We start from the raw sequence: 21,231 nt of genomic DNA, 5'->3' as shown, positions 1-21,231 counted from the left end.
CTAGCTAGTGAGTCATCAGACGCTTGATTTATAAACTGAGGGGTTTTAAACACACAGGGAGAAAGGGGCATTCAGACAGGACACTACTCCAGAGGGAGCGCTGGGAATCTGCTGAAGAGGGACAGAGAGATGTTTCTTTATCTACTCTTTTTCCAGCCTCCAATAATTGGTGAGTTTTCTTACTTGTCTCTGCACAAGTTGAGTCGAACTTTCTATTATTTTGTCTGTGTAACTGATTCACTAATAAACCGATTCAATAAAATGGTTGAACAGAAATGGCAGAAATGGCTGATGGTGTGCTGTGACTGCAGAGTGTGGGAATCGGTGAAATACACAGCAATCCCAGACATCCAGCTCTGCAGAAAGTGTCTGCAGCTCGGCCAACTTTGTCTCCGAATTCCTGGGTCCGAGTCTGAGTTGCGGATATTCCAGGGCATCAGCAAGGAGGAACGTTACCTGGATACTTTGTTCCGGGAGGCAGTCATGCCCCTTATATTAGGCAGGACTTGGCAGAGTTGGTCAATGGTCAGGGACAGGTGGGTGTAACCGTGAGTCAGGCCGACATGAGGGAACCAGCATGTAGGGATGGAGGGGTCTCAGCCCTGACTTTATCCAACTGCATTGAGGTGCTTTGCTATCTGTGATGATGAGGAGACGGACTGCAAGGTGCATGAGTGGACTGACCATGGTGAAGATGCCATTCAAGTGGAGGAAGTGAAGAAGAATGTGGTAGTGATAGGAGACAATGTAATTGGGGGATAGATCCAACCGTCACCAAGAGCCCCGAAGGTTGTGTTACCCACCCAGCTCCAGGGTCAAGGACATCTCGTGGCTGGAGAGGAACTTGGAACAGGAAGGGGAGGATCCAGTTGTCATGGTTCATGGGCACCCATGGCATAGGTAGCACTAGGAATTATGTTCTGTTCAGGGAATTTGAGGAGTTAGGGCCCAACTAAAAAAGCAAAACATCAAAGGTAATTATCTCTGGATTGTTACCTGAGCCATATGAGTTAAACAGATTAGAAAATTAAATGTGTTTCTCAAAGAGTGGTGTGGGATGAGGGGCTTCGATTGATGGGACCCAAAGAGTGGTGTGGGATGAGGGGCTTTGATTGATAGGACCCTGACATCAATACTCAGAATTGGGGAGTGGGCTATTCTGTTGAGATGGGATCCAATTGAAGCAGCTGGAACCAATGTCCTGGCCAATCATATAATTAGTGATGTGGACGGGGGAAGGTTTAAACTAGAATGGCAGGGGTAAGGGAACCTAAACAGGGCGATATTGGAAAGAGAAACAAGGACAGTAATAAAAGAAAGAACAGTAAAAAGCAAAAACGGTAGACAGGGTCATCAAGGGTGAGGGGCAAATAGGGTCACAGTACAAAGAAAAGTTAGGATTATTCAAGATGGCAAAAAGACAAGCCTAATGGCTTTGTATTTTCATAGAATCATGGAATCCCTACTTGGGCCATTCAGCCCATCGAGTGCAGCAAACCTCTGAAAGAATACTCCAACCAAGCTCACTCCCCCATCCTATCCCACCAACTCAATTAATCTAACCTACATATCTTGTTTGGACACTAAGGGGCAATTTACCATGGCTAATCCACCTAACCTGTGGGAGGAAACTGGAGCACCTGGCGGAAACCCACACAGACACGGGAAGAAAGTGCAAACTCCACACAGACAGTGACACAAAGCTGGAATTTTTTGGTATCTGTTGGTGTGAGGCAGCAGTGCTAACCACTGTGCCACCACAAAGCGTTCAGAATAAGGAAGGTGAATAGACAGTGCAAATCACAGTAAATGGCTATGATCTCATAGCCATTATGGAGACATGGTTCAAAGATATCAAAACAGGGAACTTAATATTCATGGATATTTCACACTCAGGGCAGCAAAAAATTGGAGGGGGATCCGAAGGGGAGGCAGAGAGCACAGAGTCTCACTCTATGCAGATGATCTGCTCCTCTACATCTCGGACCCACAAAGCAGCATGGACAGCTAAAGGGGCTGCCGTTCAAACAAGCCCGACACAAATTCCGCTACCTGGGGATCCAAATAGCCCATGACTGGAAAGGGATCCACAAATGGAACCTCACCAGCCTGACGGAGGAAGTTAAAAAGGACCTGCAAAGATGGAACACACTCCCGCTCTCCCTCGCGGGGAGAGTCCAGACGATCAAAATGAACGTACTGCCCAGGTTCCTCTTCCTGTTTAAATCCATTCCGATCTACATCCCCAAGGCCTTTTTCAAAGTGCTGGACAAACTTATCATGGCGTTCGTATGGGGAGGTAAAAATGCTAGGATCCCAAAGAAGGTCATACAAAAGACAAAATCCAGGGGGGGGCTAGCCCTCCCGAATCTACAATTCTACCATTGGGCGGCAACAGCCAAGCGAGTAAGGGGATGGATCCAGGAGCCAGAAGCCGAGTGGGTGCGTGCGGAGGAGGCCTCCTGCATGGGGACCTCCCTCCGGGCCCTCGCCACGGCAGCACTCCCAACCCCACCCAAAAATCACTCCAGCAGCCCAGTGGTGACAGCCACCCTCCAATCCTGGAACCAACTGCGGCAGCAATTTGGCCTGACCAAAATCTCGGACAAGGCTCCCATCTGCAACAACCATAGGTTCACACCAGCACTGACTGACGCCACCTTCAAAAGGTGGAGGCAGGACGGGGGGACACTGACAGTCAGGGACCTATACACGGACGACAGGATTGCAACACTGGACGAACTGACAGAGAAATTTCGGCTAGCCGGGGGGAACGAGCTACGGTACCTGCAGCTCAAAAACTTCCTACGAAAGGAGACAAGGACGTACCCACAACCGCCACGACAGACACTACTGGAAGACCTACTGGACGCAAGTATCCTAGAGAAAGGGAACTGTAGTGACATGTATGACCGACTGGTAGACAGGGACGACACCGTACTGGACGCAACAAGGAGGAAATGGGAGGACGACCTGGGGATGGAGATAGGGTGGGGACTCTGGAGCGAAGCACTGCATAGGGTCAACTCCACCTCCACGTGCGCAAGGCTCAGCCTGACGCAACTAAAAGTGGTACATAGAGCCCACTTAACGAGAAACCGTATGAGTAGGTTCTTCCCGGAGGTGGAGGACAGATGTGAACGGTGCCAAAGAGGCCCGGCCAACCACGCCCACATGTTCTGGTCTTGCCCCAGACTTGTGGAGTACTGGACAGCCTTCTTCGAGGCTATGTCCAAAGTGGTGGGGGTGAGGATGGAGCCATGCCCGATAGTGGCGGTCTTCGGGGTTTCAGACCAGCCAGATCTCTTCCTGGGGAGGAGGGCGGACGCCCTTGCCTTTGCCTCCCTGATCGCCCGCCGTAGAATCCTGTTTGGCTGGCGGTCAGCACCACCACCCAGAGCTGCAGACTGGCTGTCCGACCTCTCGGAATCTCTCCAAATGGAGAAAATCAAATTCGCCATCCGAGGGTCGGACGACGGCTTCCACAGAACGTGGGAGCCATTCATGCAATTGTTCCGGGACCTGTTTGTGGCCAACGAACAAGAGGAAGAATAGTCGGGTGGCCAAGAATCAGGGGAAAATGACTTCCGGTTGCGGCTATGACCAGCTAAGTCGCACGTTTGGCTGCTCCTGCTACAAAGGTGTTTTCGGGCCGATTGGAGGGCCCCAACGGCGCTGTAAGGACAAATCCCGGTGGGGGAAGGCTCCCTGAAGAGAACCAGACCAACTTTATGGTCGGTACCCGGAGTGGGGTGGTAAAGAAAGCAACAGCAGCTCCCAAAAAAAAGCGGGGGAAGAAGACCAAAATGGCGGCCGGTGGCGCACCCGAGGAATGGAGGAAATGGGCGGAGGAGCAGCAGGCCGCTCTCCTGCGCTTCTTTACGGAGCTGAAAATGGAGCTCTTGGAGTCAATGAATGCGACGACCACCAGGCTGATGGGAGCCCAGGCGACCCAAGAGGCGTCGATTCGGGAGCTGCAACAGGAGATGACTGTGAGGGAGGAGGAGGCCACGGTCCTCGTGGGAAAGGTAGAGGTGCACGAGGCACTCCACCTGAAATGGCAGAGCCGTTTTGAGGAGCTGGATACCCGAATGAGGCGGAAGAACCTGAGGATCTTGGGCCTGGCAGAAGGCCTGGAGGGGTCAGACCTCCCGGGATATGTAGCAGAAATGCTGAGCTCCCTGATGGGGGCAGGGGCCGTCCCTTCGCCCCTGGAGCTGGAAGAGGCCTACAGGGTCATGGCTAGGAGGCCAAGAGCAAATGAGCCCCCGAGGGCGGTGCTGGTGCGGTTCCAGCGACTCAGCGACCGTGAGAGAGTGCTGGAGTGGGCCAAGAGGGAAAGGAGCAGCAAGTGGGAGAATTCGACGGTGAGGGTCTACCAGGACTGGAGTGCGGAGGTGGCAAAGCGGCGGGCCCGGTACAACCGGACGAAGGCGGTGCTACATGCAAACGGATCAGGTTCGGAATGCTGCAGCCAGCGCGCTTGTGGGTCACCTACAGGAACCAACACCACTATTTTGAGTCCCCAGAGGAGGCGTGGGCCTTTGTACAGGAAGAGAAACTGGACTTGAATTAGACCCAGGGGATACTTGGCGGCCGTAGCCGCTCGGGTACTTTCAGCTGAATTCTTTGTTTGGATTTTGAACTCTTGCTGTGGTTTTTCTTCTGATGTTTTTTCCCCCTTTGCCAACTTCCCTTAGTTATTGTTATTGTGGTTATTCATGGTTATTTATGGTTATTTATGCTGTTTGGTAGAGGGCGACTGTTAAGTACATTGTTATTTGTTATTTATCTGTTATTTATAATGTTAAGTTGGGGAGGTGGGACGGGGGGGAGAGCAGATCGGGGATATGGGCCCCTAGGGGGGGGTTCTTTTACAGGCATGGACGGGGACGGGGGTGGAACTGAAGATGGCGGGGTGGGGTGTGGCAGGGCGAAAGCGCGGGCTTTCCTCTGTTTTCCCGCGCGCGGGGCAGAGGAGGGGGGAGGGGAGGAGTGCGGGGCGTGGCTAGCAATGGCGACCTTTCCCGCGCTGGAGCGGGGCCAGGGAGGAGTGGCAAGGGGGGGGAGGCCCCCCCCCCCCCGAGCCGGGGGGAGTCGGAGTGTGGCAGGAGCAGCCGGGTCAGCGTGAACCAGCTGACTTACGGGAGTACGATGGAGGGTACATCGCGGCTAGGAGGGGTCCTAGCCTGGGGGGGGGGGAGGGGGGTTAGGGAGGGACACCGGGTTGCTGCTGAAAAGACCAGAAACGGGAAGTGGAGGACTGGAGAGGTGGGGGGAGGGGGACATCGCCATGGGGAGCGGGTCAGAAGGGGAGGGTCGACCCGGGGCGAGCAGGGAACAGGACATGGCTAATCGGCAGGGGAAGGGGGCGGGTCGTCCCGCGACCCGGCTGATCACTTGGAACGTGAGGGGGTTGAATGGGCCGGTCAAGAGATCAAGGGTATTCTCACACCTGAAGGGACTGAAGGCTGATGTAGCAATGTTACAGGAGACCCATTTGAAGGTAGTGGACCAGGTTCGCCTGAGAAGGGGGTGGGTGGGACAGGTGTTCCACTCTGGATTGGACGCAAAGAACCGGGGGGTGGCGATTCTGGTGGGAAAGAGGGTGTCGTTCGTGGCGGAGGAGGTGGTGGCGGATAAGGAGGGTAGGTATGTGATGGTGAAGGGTAAGCTGCAGGGGGAGAAAGTGGTGATGGTCAACGTATATGCCCCGAACTGGGATGACGCGGGTTTTATGAGGCGCCTATTGGGCCTCATTCCGGGACTGGAGGCAGGGGGCTTGATCATGGGGGGGGACTTTAACACAGTGCTGGACCCCGGGCTAGACAGATCGAGCTCAAGGACCAATAGGAGGCCGGCAGCGGCAGAAGTGCTGAGGGGGTACATGGAGCAGATGGGAGGAGTAGACCCATGGAGGTTTGGTAGGCCGAGGGCGAGGGAGTATTCCTTTTTCTCCCACGTCCATAGAGTGTACTCCAGAATCGATTTCTTCGTGTTGAGCAGGGGGCTGATCCCGAGGGTACGGGAAGCTGAGTACTCGGCCATTGCGATCTCTGATCATGCACCGCATTGGGTGGATGTGGAAATGGGGGAGGCGCGGGACCAGCGCCCGCTGTGGCGGCTGGATGTGGGGCTGTTAGCGGACGACGAGGTGTGTAAAAGGGTCCGGAAGAGCATTGAGAGCTATCTGGACTTGAATGACACGGGTGAGGTGCAGGTGGGGATGGTCTGGGAGGCCCTGAAGGCAGTGATCAGGGGAGAGCTGATCTCCATAAGGGCGCACAGAGAAAGAAAGGAGAGGCAGGAGAGGGAGAGGCTGGTGGGGGAGCTATTGGAAGTGGATAGGAGATATGCGGAGGCACCAGAGGAGGGGCTGCTGGGAGAACGGCGCAGCCTGCAGGTCAAGTTCGACCTGCTGACCACCAGGAAGGCAGAGACGCAGTGGAGAAGGGCACAGGGCGCGGTCTATGAGTATGGGGAAAAGGCGAGCAGGATGCTGGCACACCAGCTTCGCAAACGAGATGCGGCTAGGGAGATTGGGGGAGTGAAGGAGAGGGGCGGGAAGGTAGTGCAGAAGGGGCAAGAAGTGAACGGGGTCTTCAGGGATTTTTACAAGGAGTTGTATCGGTCTGAGCCGCCGACGAGGAGAGGGGGAATGGAGGACTTCCTAAACAAATTGAGGTTCCCAAGGGTCCAGGAGGGGCTGGTAGAAGGGCTGGGGGCGCCAATAGGGCTAGAGGAGCTAGTCAAGGGAATAGGTCAGATGCAAGCGGGGAAGGCGCCGGGGCCAGATGGGTTCCCGGTGGAATTCTATAAGAAAAATGTGGACTTGGTGGGACCGGTACTGGTACGAGCCTTTAATGAGGCGCGAGAGGGGGGGGTTCTGCCCCCGACAATGTCGCAGGCTCTGATCTCCCTGATATTGAAGCGGGATAAAGACCCCGTGCAGTGCGGGTCCTACAGGCCTATCTCGCTTCTGAACGTGGATGCCAAGTTGCTGGCAAAGATCCTGGCAGCTAGAATAGAGGATTGTGTGCCAGGGGTAATCCATGAGGACCAGACGGGGTTCGTGAAGGGGCGGCAGCTCAACACGAACGTGCGGAGATTGCTGAATGTAATTATGATGCCGGCAGTGGAGGGGGAGGCTGAGATAGTGGTAGCGCTGGACGCGGAGAAGGCATTCGATAGGGTGGAGTGGGAGTACCTGTGGGAGACGTTGGAACGGTTTGGGTTTGGGGAAGGGTTTATTAAGTGGGTGAAGTTGCTCTACTCGGCCCCGACGGCGAGTGTAGTGACAAATGGGAGGAGGTCGGAGTATTTCGGGCTCCACCGAGGGACCAGGCAGGGATGTCCCCTATCCCCCCTACTTTTCGCACTGGCGATTGAACCGTTGGCGATGGCACTGAGGGGTTCAGGGGGGTGGAGAGGACTGACTAGGGGAGGGGAGGAACATCGAGTATCGCTGTATGCGGATGATCTACTGCTGTACGTGGCAGACCCAGAAGGGGGAATGCCGGAGATAATGGAACTATTAGCAGAGTTTGGGGACTTTTCGGGGTACAAACTAAATTTGGGCAAAAGCGAGGTTTTTGTGATACACCCGGGGGACCAGGGAGAGGGTATTGGGAGACTCCCCTTCAAGCGAGCAGGAAAGAGCTTTAGGTACTTAGGGGTGCAGGTGGCAAGGAACTGGGGGACCCTCCACAAGTTGAACTTTTCCAGGCTGGTGGAACAGATGGAGGAGGAATTTAAGAGGTGGGACATGGTACCGTTGTCGCTGGCGGGGAGGGTGCAGTCAATCAAAATGACGGTCCTCCCAAGGTTCTTGTTTTTATTTCAGTGCTTGCCCATCTTCCTCCCTAGGGCCTTCTTCAAAAAGGTGACGAGTAGCATCATGAGCTACGTGTGGGCGCATGGCACCCCAAGGGTGAGGAGGGTCTTTTTGGAGCGGAGTAGGGACAGTGGAGGGCTGGCACTGCCCAATCTCTCGGGGTACTACTGGGCGGCAAATGTGTCAATGGTGCGCAAGTGGATGATGGAAGGGGAGGGGGCAGCTTGGAAACGAATGGAGAGGGCGTCCTGTGGCAACACAAGCCTGGGGGCCCTAGTAACGGCACCATGGCCGCTCCCCCCCACGAGGTACACCACGAGCCCGGTGGTGGCGGCCACCCTCAAGATATGGGGGCAGTGGAGGCGACATAGGGGGGAAATGGGAGGTCTGTTGGCGGCGCCAATAAGAGGGAACCATAGATTCATCCCGGGGAACATCGACGGGGGATTTCAGAGCTGGTACAGGGTGGGCATACGGCAGCTGAAGGACCTGTTTATAGAGGGGAGGTTTGCGAGCCTGGGAGGGCTGGAGGAGAAGTTTGAGCTCCCCCCGGGAAACATGTTCAGATATTTACAAGTGAAGGCATTTGCTAGGCGGCAGGTGGAGGGGTTTCCCCTGCTCCCCAGTAAGGGGGCGAGTGATAGGGTGCTCTCGGGGGTCTGGGTCGGAGGGGGGAAGATATCAGACATCTACAAGATAATGCAGGAGGCGGAAGCAGCATCAGGGGAGGAGCTGAAAGCCAAGTGGGAAGGGGAGCTGGGAGAGCAGATAGAAGACGGGACGTGGGCGGATGCACTGGAGAAGGTCAACTCTTCCTCCTCGTGTGCGAGACTGAGCCTCATTCAATTTAAGGTGCTGCATAGAGCTCACATGACGGGGACAAGGATGAGCCGGTTCTTTGGGGGTGAGGACAGGTGTGTCAGATGTCTGGGAAGCCCAGCGAACCATGTGCATATGTTCTGGGCATGTCCGGTGCTGGAAGGGTTCTGGAAGGGGGTGGCAAGGACGGTGTCGAAGGTGGTGGGGTCCAGGGTCAAACCAGGATGGGGGCTTGCGATCTTTGGGGTCGGGGTAGAACCGGGGGTACAGGAGGCTAGGGAGGCCGGAATACTGGCCTTTGCGTCCCTAGTGGCTCGACGAAGGATATTAATTCAATGGAAGGACGCGAGGCCTCCAAGCGTTGAAACTTGGATTAACGATATGGCTAGCTATATTCAGCTAGAAAGGATCAAATTTGCCCTGAGAGGGTCGGTACAGGGATTCGCCAGGCGGGTGGCAACCTTTCCTTGACTTTTTAGATCAGAGATAGACGTTCGGGGTCGTGGCAGCAGCAACCCGGGGGGGGGGGGGGGGGGGGGGGAGGGAGGGGGGGGGGAGGGGGGGCAGCAAGGGTCGGGGGGGGACATGCACGACTGTAACGCGGGCAAGTCTGCTCGCTGCTCATGTCTGAAACTGAAGGCTGCCTTGTTTGTTAAGGTTGCCTGGGGGGGGGGGGGGGGGGGGAGGACTGGTGCGCGCGAGAGGGCGGGCGAGGGAGGGACATTTGCCTAGAGGGATTGTGTTGTAAATAATTTAAAAATTAGTAGGGGTAAATGTCTGTATGGAAAAACTCTTTCAATAAAAATTATTTAAAAAAAAAAGAATCAGGGGAAAATGGACGGGAATTGGGGGAAGGTAGCCGGGGGGGGGGGGATACGGGCTCGGTATGGGGGTTTGATGGCAAGCTAAGTCCCAAAACCAAACTGTAAATAATTGCCTATAAACATGTGCCTCGGCCATATTGGGGAATGTAAAATATGTATGCTGGCTAAAGGGGGCGGCCACAGTTGTTGTTATGAAGATGCTTACCTGTAAATATACATGTTAATTTTTGCGTGTTTTTTTTCTTTTTCTCTAATAATTTGTAATTTGTTGGATATAAAATATGAAAACTCAATAAAAAACATGTCAAAAAAAAAATATTCATGGATATTTAACCTTTCAGAAGGACGGGGGGAAGGAAATGGTGGTGGGGTAGCACTGTTAATAAGAGGTGAAATGAGTACAGTTGTGAGTTGGAGTTTGGAAGGATGAGGCTATTGAAATTTACAGGATTCTGCGAGGCCTGGATAGAGTGGAGGTGGAGAGGATGTTTCCACTTGCAGAAAAAACTAGAAGCAGAGGGCACCATCTCAGACTAAAGAGACAATCCTTTAAAACAGAGATGAGGAGGAATTTCTTCAGCCAGAGGGTGGTGAATCTGTGGAACTCTTTGCCGCAGAAGGCTGTGGAGGCCAAATCACTGAGTGTGTTTAAGACAGAGATAGATAGGTTCTTGATTAATAAGGGGATCAGGGGTTATGGGGAGAAAGCAGGAGAATGGGGATGAGAAAAATATCAGCCATTATTGAATGGCGGAGCAGACTCTGAGGGCCGAGTAGCCTAATTCTGCTCCTATGTCTTATGGTCTTTATGGTGAGGGAAGATCTAGACTCAGATGATGTAGAGTCCAATTGGGTGGAGGTGAAAAAAAGCAAGGAAAAGAAGATATTGTTAGGAGCAGTGTATAAACCTCCAAACGGTAGCCACACGGTAAGAAAGAGTATTAATCAACAAATAATAGAAGCATGTAAAAAGAATGGAGCAATAATAATGGGTGACTTTAATCTTACGTTGATTGGGTTAATCAAGTTGGAAAGGGTAGCTACAACAACAAATTCATAGAGTGCATTAGGGATAGTTTCCTGGAGCAATATATCATGGAGCCAACCAAGGAACAGATTATCTTGGATCTGGGAATTGGTAATTAGGCAGGTTTAATAAATGACCTCCGAATAAAAGACCCTCAAGGAAGTAGTGATCATAACATGATATAATTTAATATTCAGTTAGAGAGTCAGAAACTTGGGTTGGAAACAACTGTGTTGAACTTAAATAAAGGGAAATACAATGAAATGAAGAGTTAGTTAAAGTGGACTGGGCAGATAGATTAGCAGGAAAGACTGCAAAATTCAAATTCAGAATCCCACTAAGGAGGACTAAAAAGATAATAAAAAGACAGAAAATAAACTACCAGGACAAACTAGCGAGGAATATAAAAACCAACAATAAGAGCTTCTGCAAATATATTTTTAAAAAGAGAGAGGTCAAAGTGAACATAGGCTTCTTAGAAAATGAATCTGGGGAGATAGTTATGAGGAAGAAGGAAATGGCAGAGGAGTTAAATAATTATTTTTCATCTGTCTTTATGGTGGAAGGGACTTCAAACATCTCATTAATACTTAAGAATATGGGGGAGGAATTAAATGCCACCACAGAAGTCATATTCGACAAACTAATGGGCTAAAGGCAGATAAGGTCTTGATGGGTTGCATTCTACCTAAACCTCAGAGACTGCAGCGGTTCAAGAAGGCAGCTCACCACCACCTTCTGAAGGGCAACGAGGGATGGGCAATAAATGCTGGGCTAACCAGCGACACCCACACCCCATAAATGAATTTTTTTAAAGATCCTAAATGAAGTAGCGATAGACCTGAGCTGTGATCACAGTAGCAATAAAACACTCTCGTGCTTCAGTTCCTCCACAAGCCCCTGCACAATGTTTCACTCAGCACTTTTCCAAATTCTGATTTGCTTCATTGCAGGAATGCGGGAGGGACAGGTGGTGCTGTGGGTTTGGACTGGAACACTCTTCTTGGCAATGCTTCAATGAAGCTCTTCTAACAACACACATTCCCCCATTTCCAAAGAATAATTATACCGAGCAGAGTCAAGCGGAAGAACTCCAACATTCCTGATTGTCTACCGTGGGGGGGGGATTTTAACCTTATCCTTTCAGTGGAAACCAGGCAAGTGGGTGGCTGAAATTGACTGGGTTATTTATATGTCACAGAGTCACCAGGAGTCCGACATGTTGAGTGAAAGTCGTTGATTCCCACCCAAAGTGTCACCGGGACTCAACAATTATCTTACCTGAAGCCAAGGAGAAAATGCTGGACAACCTCAGCAGGTCTGGCAGCATCTGTACGGAGAGAAAAGAGCTAAAGTTTCGAGTCCGATGACTCTTTGTCAAAGCTCCCCAGTAATTTGCTTTTATTTCGCCTGAAGTCTGACTGAAAACCATCAATTCTCCCCCATCGATGTACAGCTGGCCAGGAACAGGACTTCCTTTTGTTAATGAATGGCTGTGTCTTCAGTCTTAATAGAACATTACAGCGCAGTACGGGCCCTTCGGCCCTCGATGTTGCGCCGACCCGTGAAACCATCTGAAGCCTATCTGACCTACACTATTCCATTTTCATCCATATGTCTATCCAGTGACCACTTAAATGCCCTTAAAGTTGGCGAGTCTACTACTGTTGCAGGCAGGGCGTTCCACACCCCTACTACTCTCCGAGTAAAGAAACTGCCTCTGACATCTGTCCTATATCTATCACCCCTCAATTTAAAGCTATGTCCCCTCGTGTTGGTCATCACCACCCGAGGAAAAAGACTCTCACTGTCCACCCTATCTAACCCTCTGACTATCTTATATGTCTCTATTAAGTCACCTCTCAGCCTTCTCCTCTCCAACGAAAACAACCTCAAGTCCCTGAGCCTTTCCTCGTAAGACCATCCCTCCAAACCAGGCAACATCCTAGTAAATCTCCTCTGAACCCTTTCCAAAGCTTCCACATCCTTCCTATAATGTGGTGACCAGAACTGCACGCAGTACTCCAGGAGCGGCCGCACCAGAGTTTTGTACAGCTGCCATGACCTTGTGGCTCCGAAACTCAATCCCCCTGCTGATAAAGGCTAGCACACCATATGCCTTCTTAACAGCCCTATTAACCTGGGTGGCAACTTTCAGGGATTTATGTACCTGGATGCCGAGAGCTCTCTGTTCATCTACACTACCAAGAATCTTGCCATTAGCCCAGTACTCTGCATTCCTGTTACTCCTTCCAAAGTGAACCACCTCACACTTTTCCGCATTAAACTCCATCTGCCACCTCTCAACCCAGCTCTGCAGCTTATCTATGTCCTTCTGTAACCTATAACTTCCTTCAACACTATCCATAACTCCACCGACCTTCGTGTCATCTGCAAATTTACTAACCCATCCTTCTACACCCTCTTCCAGGTCATTTATAAAAATGACAAACAGCAGTGGCCCCAAAACAGATCCTTGCGGTACACCACTAGTAACTGAACTCCAGGATGAACATTTGCCATCAACCACCACCCTCTGTCTTCTTTCAGCTAGCCAATTACTGATCCAAACCGCTAAATCACCTTCAATCCCATACTTCCGTATTTTCTGCAATAGCCTACCGTGGGGAACCTTATCAAATGCCTTACTGAAATCCATATACACCACATCAACCGCTTTACCCTCATCCACCTGTTTGGTCACCTTCTCAAAAAACTCAATAAGGTTTGTGAGGCATGACCTACCCTTCACAAAACCGTGTTGAGTATCGCTAATCAACTTGTTCTTTTCAAGATGATTATAAACCCTATCTCTTATAACCTTTTCCAACATTTTACCCACAACCAAAGTAAGGCTCACAGGTCTATAATTACCAGGGTTGTCTCTACTCCCCTTCTTGAACAAGGGGACAACATTTGCTATCCTCCAGTCTTCCGGCACTATTCCTGTTGACAAAGACGACATAAAGATCAAGGACAAAGGCTCTGCAATCTCCTCCCTGGCTTCCCAGAGAATCCTAGGATAAATCCCATCTGGCCCAGGGGACTTATCTATTTTTACACTTTCCAAAATTGCTAAAGTTGCCTGAACCTCAATCCCATCTAGCCTGGTCGACTGTACCTGAGTATTCTCCTCGACAATATTGTCTTTTTCCAGTGTAAACACTGACGAAAAATATCCATTTAACGCTTCCCCTATCTCCTCTGATTCCACACACAACTTTCCACTACTATCCTTGATTGGCCCTAATCTTACTCTAGTCATTCTTTTGTTCCTGATATACCTATAGAAAGCCTTAGGGTTTTCCTTGATCCTATCCGCCAACGACTTTTCGTGTCCTCTCCTCGCTCTTCTTAACTCTCCCTTTAGATCCTTCCTGGCTAACTTGTAACTCTCAAGTGCCCTAACTGAGCCTTCATGTCTCATCCTAACATAAGCCTTCTTCTTCCTCTTGACAAGTGCTTCAACTTCCTTAGTAAACCACGGTTCTCTTGCTCGACAACTTCCTCCCTGCCTGACAGGTACATACTTATCAAGGACACGCAGTAGCTGTTCCTTGAAAAAGTTCCACATTTCGATTGTACCCATCCCCTGCAGTTTCCTTCCCCATCCTATACATCCTAAATCTTGCCGAATAGCATCATAATTGCCTTTCCCCCAGCTATAATTCTTGCCTTGAGGTATATACCTATCTCTGCCCATCGCTAAAGTAAACATAACCGAATTGTGATCACTATCACAAAAGTGCTCACCTACATCTAAATCTAACACCTGCCGGGTTCATTACCCAGTACCAAATCCAATGTGGCCTCGCCCCTTGTTGGCCTGTCTACATACTGTGTCAGAAAACCCTCCTGCACACACTGCACAAAAACTGACCCATCTATAGTACTCGAACTATTGTATTTCCAGGCAATATTTAGAAAGTTAAAGTCCCCCATAACAACTACCCTGTTACTCTCGCTTCTGTCGAGAATCATCTTTGCAATCCTTTCCTCTACATCTCTGGAACTATTCGGAGGTCTATAGGCAACTCCCAACAATGTGACCTCTCCTCTCCTGTTCCTAAGCTCGGCCCATACTACCTCAGTAGACGGGTCCTCAAACGTCCTTTCTGCCGCCGTAATACTTTCTTTGATTAACAATGCCACCCCCCCCCCCCCCCCCTCTTTTACCATCTTCTCTGTTCTTACAGAAACATCTAAATCCTGGAACCTGCAACAACCATTCCTGTCCCTGCTCTACCCATGTCTCCGAAATCGCCACAACATCGAGGTCCCAGGTACCAACCCATGCTGCAAGCTCACCCACCTTTTTCCGGATGCTCCTGGCGTTGAAGTAGACACACTTCAAACCAGCATCTTGCTTGCCGGTGCCCTCTTTCGAACTTTTAACCTTATCCCTGACCTCACTACTCTCAACATCCTGTACACTGGGACTACAATTTAGGTTCCCATCCCCCTGCTGAATTAGTTTAAACCCCCCCCCGAAGAGCACTAGCAAATCTCTCCCCCAGGATATTGGTACCCCTCTGGTTCAGGTGAAGACCATCCTGTTTGTAGAGGTCCCACCTACCCCAGAATGAGCCCCAATTATCCAGGAAACCAAAACCCTCCCTCCTGCACCATCCCTGTAGCCACGTGTCCAACTCCTCTCTCTCCTTATTTCTAACTTCGCTAGCACGTGGCACGGGTAACAACCCAGAGATAACAACTCTGTTTGTTCTAGCTCTCAGCTTCCACCCTAGCTCTCTCTTCCTACCTATGTCGTTGGTACCTATGTGGACCATGACTTGGGGCTGCTCCCCCACCCCCTTAAGGATCCCAAAAACACGATCAGAGACATCACAAACCCTGGCACCTGGGAGGCAACACACCAACCGTGAGTCTCTTTCGTTCCCACAGAACCTCCTGTCTTTTCCTCTAACTATGGAGTCCCCAATGACAAGTGCTCTGTTCCTCTTCTCCCTTCCCTTCTGAGCAACAGGGACAGACTCTGTGCCAGAGACCTGTGCCCCATTGCTTACCCCTGGTAAGTCGCCCCCCCCCCCAACAGTATACAAAACGATGGGCGCAATTCTCCGCACTCACGACGGTGCGGAGAATAGCGGGGTTCATAAAATTTTACAGCCAAGCTAGTCTGACGCCCTCCCGCTATTCTCCCCCCCCCCCCCCCCACGCCCGACTCCCGATACGAATCGCTGCCGCCGTTTTTTTACGGACAGCAGCGATTCTCAGCTGGCCGATGGGCCGAGTTCCAAGCCCTTTACGGCCATTTTTACGAACGGCAAACTCACCTGGTCTGGCCGTTCGTAAAAACGGCCGTAAAGTGGCGATTTTTAAAACCATGGCACCGATTGACACGGCAGTACCACGGCCGTGCCAAGGGTGCCATGGGCCCGCGATCGGTGGGCACCGATCGCGGGCAGCGGGTCCGATACCCGCGCACTCTTTGTCCTTCCGCTGCCCCGCTGTATCACTTCGCGGGGCGGCTGAAGGGCATCCCGGCCCGCGCATGCGTGAGTTTCGTGCAAATGCGCAATGACGTCATCCGCGCATGCGCGGGTTGGAGTCTTCCAATCCGCGCATGCGCGGCTGACGTCATGTGACGCGTCAGCCGGCGCAAACTCTGGCAAGCGGGCTTAACGAAATTCGTTAAGCCCGCGATGCCGGAGTTTACGGCGGCGGCATGCTAGCCCCGACTGGGGACCAGAATCGGTTCCCGGTCGGGGAGGGGGAGGCTGGCGTCAAACCCGCCCGGATTTGACGCCAGCCTTACGATTTCTCCCTCTCTGGGAGAATCGCGCCCGATATACTTATTATAGAGGGGAACGACCACAGGGGATCCCTGCACTGCCTGCCGGTTCCCTCTCCCTCCCCTGACGGTAACCCATCTACCTTCTCCTTTTACCTGAGGTGTGACTACCTCCCAATAACTCCTCTCAATCTCAGGGAATCCCCCTCCACCTTTCTACCTCACTCCCTCTCTCCAGGAGACTGGACAGACATTGTAACCCAATCTGTTTGCTACCTATTTTTTTATGCCTTTCCTATATACTTCCCTGTTAGATATTAGTGGCAATGTTTAAAATTCATTTACAGGATGTGGACTACTCCAGTATTTATTGCCTATCCTCAGCTGTACCCTAGTGGATACATCAAGGAAAGAATAAAAATATGAAACTGTTCCCATTTTTCTTTGGTCACATTGGCTCGCGAGACATGGTTAAAGGTCCAGGTACCTGCGTATCAGCTTGGCACACCAGTACAGCAGTGAGGCAGTGCTGCATTGCCTGAGGTGCTGTCTTTCATATTGATTATGAAGCCCCATCTACCTGTTCATAGCATCATAGAATTTACAGTGCAGAAGGAGGCATTCAGCCGATCGAGTCTGCACCTTGGAAAGAGCACCTTACGTAAGCCCACGCCTCCACCCTATCCCCACAACCCAGCAACCCCACCTAACCTTTTTTGGACACTGAGAGCAATTTAGCAATCCACCTAACCTGCACGTCTTTGGAGTGTGGGAGGAAACTGGAGCACCCGGAGGAAACCCACGCAGACACGGGGAGAACGCGCAGACTCCTCACAGACAGTGACCCAAGCCGGGAATCGAACCTGGGACCCTGGAGCTATGAAGCAACAGTGCTAACCACTGTGCTACCGTGCTACCCATTCTTAAACGTTAGGATGTATACTTGCAAATTTTTGTATAAACGTGGAGGAACAGAATCACAGAGCCTCTGATTAATTCAAACGACAAGAAAAAAACTGAAACATTTAGCCTTCAATTAGATTCAGGTTTTGAGGACTAACACAGATTGCAAAGTATATTTTAAACTGCAATGGTTTCATTAACACACAAAGTCCCTTTTGAGTACTCAAGATGGATGTGATCAAACACGGGCTCTGCTCTGAACCCAAGTTAGTGGCTGTGGATTTTTCCACAAAATCCCCCAAGATCATTATCACATGAGAGTTTCCAAACTTCACTCCCATAAACAAGCTTTAAAATCTTCTCTCATGATAATGATTTCCCTTAGCAATTTGCATTCCAAAATCCAGTCCATGTTTTGAAAATAACACTACTAAACAAGTTTCCACTCCACTTTTAACAGAGAATCCAGTCCAGGTTTGACACCAACCTCTTTAGGATTTCTTTGTCTTGACGGCTGTACAAACTGCTCACAATTGCTCTAACTCTAAATTCCCAGACCATATTAAAATTATATCAAATGTTTCATACCTTGGCTTCTGTTCTCTTAAATTCAGTCATCTTAAGAAATTATTCCTGTACCAATTCCCTGGTTATCTGAAATGTAACTTGTTCCTTTGGAAGGCTGCATTCCCCAATGTCCAGTCTCCAACTGCAATACATCCAGCTCAAACTAACACTTAACAACTTTCCTACCTTACAAGGGCCTCCAGTTACTAAGCAACGCATACATACCTCTGCTGGTCTATTTAATGTTCATGCCATAGCCCTCTCTAAGCACTGTAGAACCACAGTTAGCACTTAGCCAACCCCACACAAATAAGCCACCTTTGTCCAGCATGAATCTAACTATAGATTTTACTCTTCCAGGCACAGAAACATTTAAGTGAACACACTTAAAACTATATCTTATTTCTAATGTTTACCATTACAAATATAAATCTCTTAAAGCTGCCTTTGTTGTCCTAACACTTGGGTTCACATTTCTAATGGCTGTCAGGAGCACTGATTCCAATCTGCAATTGTGCACCCCGTACTTAGTCATTTGCAAAGGCTTTGACTTGAGTGAGAGGTTGCCAAAACTAGCTGTATCCCCATTGGCTGGAGGAAACGGCTCTCTTAAAGAGATCTATGCTGCACATTGATAAAGAGATAACTTAGGGAGGGATGAGGTTTAGTACAACATTTTGCCCTATCCATTGGCATTGTATTTGTGTTGGGAACTCTGCCAATTTTGCATTTTGGGCTATTCTCTCTTGCCCGCTCTTTCCTTCAGTAATCCTGTTAGCTGCGGTTTGTAAACTGCGCAATAGAAAGTGATAAGCATTCCTTGCCATTTCTAAACATGCTGGTTGAGGAAGAAGAATCATGAGGGACCATCAGTCCATTCATGATGCACGAAAGATTACACAAAGCAGCACTTTACAAATAGAAAGCTCTGGAAGAATAAAATATATATTCTTGCAGGTATTGCAGAGAAGAACTGCTTCTTCCATAGTTAACATGCCTTCATGTTGGGCATGAACCAAGAGCTTCTGGTCCAGTGGTAGGTCGCTATCCACTGTGTTGTAAAGCCTTGCAGGTTAGGTGGATTTGTCTATATAAATAGAACATAGAACATAGAACATAGAACAGTACAGCACAGAACAGGCCCTTCGGCCCTCGATGTTGTGCCGAGCAATGATCACCCTACTTAAACCCACGTAACCCGTATCCCAACAATCCCCCCATTAACCTTACACTATGGGCAATTTAGCATGGCCAATCCACCTAACCCGCACATCTTTGGATTGTGGGAGGAAACCGGAGCACCCGGAGGAAACCCACGCACACACGGGGAGAACGTGCAGACTCCACACAGACAGTGACCCAGCCGGGAATCGAACCTGGGACCCTGGAGCTGTGAAGCATTGATGCTAACCACCATGCTACCGTGAGGCCCCTAATGTTTCTGGAACATACCTCTCCATTCACCTGAGGAAGGAGCTGCGCTCCGAAAGCTCGTGTTTGAATCAAACCTGTTGGACTTTAACCTGGTGTTGTAAGACTTCTTACTGACATCAGCCTAGGGCAGAGGTTATTGGATAATACTAATAAGAATCATTATTGTCACAAGTAGGCTTACATTAACACTGCAATGAAGTTACTGTGAAAATCCCCTAGTCACTACACTCCGCTGCCTGTTCGGGTTCACAGAGGGAGAATTCAGAATGTCCAATTCACCTGACAGCACGTCCTTCGGGACTTGTGGGACGAAACCGGAGCACCCGGAGGAAACCCACGCAGACACGGGGAGAACGTGCAGACTCCGCACAGACAGTGACCCAAGCCGGGAATCGAAACTGGGACCCTGGTGCTGTGAAACAACAGTGCTAACCAGTGTGCTACCATGTTGCCCATATCAACAGATATGGACAGTAAGAAGTCTTACAACACCAGGTTAAAGTCCAACAGGTTTGTTTCAAACACGAGCTTTCGGAGCACTGCTCCTTCCTCAGGTGAATGGAGAGGTATGTTCCAGAAACATTTATATAGACAAAGTCAGAGATGCCAGACAATGCTTGGAATGCGAGCATTTGCGGGTAATCAAATCATTACAGATCCAGAGATAGGGGGTAATCCCAGGTTAAAGAGGTGTGAATTGTCTCAAACCAGGACAGTTGGTAGGATTTTGCAAGTCCAGGCCACATAACAGATATGGATAAAGTGGATAAAGTTACAGATTATGGCTACATAGAAGCTGCAAAACAGCTGAAGGACTGTGAGAGCCAATGCGACCATGGTGATCACCACCAACTTCTTGTCTAAATGCTGCAGAAACGCAAAATGCAAATCGAATGCACTTTCTACCAAGGTCGGGTCCTTTCAGCTTAATTTCATTGAGGTTTAGTGAGACAGTCATCCTGTGCAACAGAGATTTCCATTCTGGGTCCTTAGATCTTTTAAAAAGTTATTTAGTGAATGTGAACAGGGATTAGATCAATTGAATATTGGAATAACCCTTTATACGACAGGCAACGCTCACATTGCCTCTAAAGATGTTTATTTACTGATGATAACACATTCTTTAAGTCAGTAGAACTGTGGAAAGTTGCTAAAATAGGCAATATTTGGTGTTTGACGTTTCTTTTACTGTTTATGTACATTTCAATATAACCCCAATCCCAACCATTGTCATTATGTCTTGCTCCGTGGATTTACATTGTGTATTTATCGTATGCCTGAAATTTTTCATGTATGGAATGATCTGTCTGGACTGTACACAGAACAATACCTTTCACTGGACCTCAGTAATGGGCGGCACAGTAGCACAGTGGGTAGCCCTGTCACTTCACAGCTCCAGGGTCCCAGGTTCGATTCCCAGCTTGGTCACTGTCTGTGCGGAGTCTGCACGTTCTCCCCTTGTCTGCGTGGGTTTCCTCCGGGTGCTCCGGTTTCCTCCCACAGTCCAAAGACATGCAGGTTAGGTGGATTGGCCATGATCAATTGCCCTTAGTGCCCAAAGGGGTTGGGTGGGGTTGCTGGGTTACAGGTATGGGTTTAAGTGGGGTGCTCTTTCCGGGGGCTGGTGCAAATTCGATGGGCCGAATGTCCTCCTTCTGCGCTGTAAATCCGATGTCTATACCTGACAATAAATGTAAATTTAATCTACACAAAAATAAATGTGTTGTTGAATTAAGGAGAAAATGCACAATTCCAGGGACAAGATACAGCCAAACCCACCACTTTATAAAACTCATAAATAATATAAAATGATTGAGAATGTAACGAACTGGTGGTGGGGCCTTTAATACAAAATCCAGAATGTAGTGAACCTTATTCCGTAATTAAGGAAACACGTTTTGCAAAGTATTCTAATTACGTTTATACTGATAATTGTGCAACCTTTATATTATTTCATGCGTTAGTTTTATGTTACGTATCTATAACTATGTCATGAATCATGATTATTTCCGCTATGTGAATCGCCATCGTAATGATCAATATCCCCAATCCCTCCCTCCTTCAATCC

This window comes from Scyliorhinus canicula, chromosome 16 (genome assembly GCF_902713615.1).
Source record: "Scyliorhinus canicula chromosome 16, sScyCan1.1, whole genome shotgun sequence".
NCBI lineage: Eukaryota > Metazoa > Chordata > Chondrichthyes > Carcharhiniformes > Scyliorhinidae > Scyliorhinus > Scyliorhinus canicula.
The sequence above is the reverse complement of the archived record's forward strand: the minus strand, read 5'-3'. Positions refer to the sequence as shown.